This window comes from Theobroma umbraticum, unplaced genomic scaffold (assembly GCF_002168275.2).
Source record: "Theobroma umbraticum cultivar Fairchild unplaced genomic scaffold, ASM216827v3 scaffold_130.0, whole genome shotgun sequence".
Lineage (NCBI taxonomy): Eukaryota > Viridiplantae > Streptophyta > Magnoliopsida > Malvales > Malvaceae > Theobroma > Theobroma umbraticum.
Window position 1 is genome coordinate 4,565,806 of NW_018397264.1, and position 438 is coordinate 4,566,243.

The following is a 438-nucleotide window of genomic DNA, read 5'->3' on the forward strand; positions in this document are numbered from 1 at the left end:
TAGTTATGACTTGATAAAAATATCCTTAAAATTATTTCAAATAAATTAAACCATTCAGCATAATTTTTCTTCATTTGTGCTTCTGATTTCTCTCTCTCACCATCCCATTATCTCTAATTTTATCGATTTCTTTTTCGACATTCGTCTACTATGTTCTCGATTTTTTTCCTCCGTGCTTTTAGATTTCTCTTTTCAGCACTTTGAAGACACCAAACAATGATTTTAATGTGTTTAAGTGGATGACTATTTAGAAAAAAATGATTTTTAGGTATTTTGGATAAAACTAAATAGTAGAAATGATCACAAATATTTGAAATAACTTTTAATTGGATCAATTCGAGATCTACATACCAATAAACTCAAAATTTTAAAATTTATAAACTTAGGTTTTCAAAAAAAAAAATTCAATTTTTATTCAAAATAGGTGTTTTAGATAAG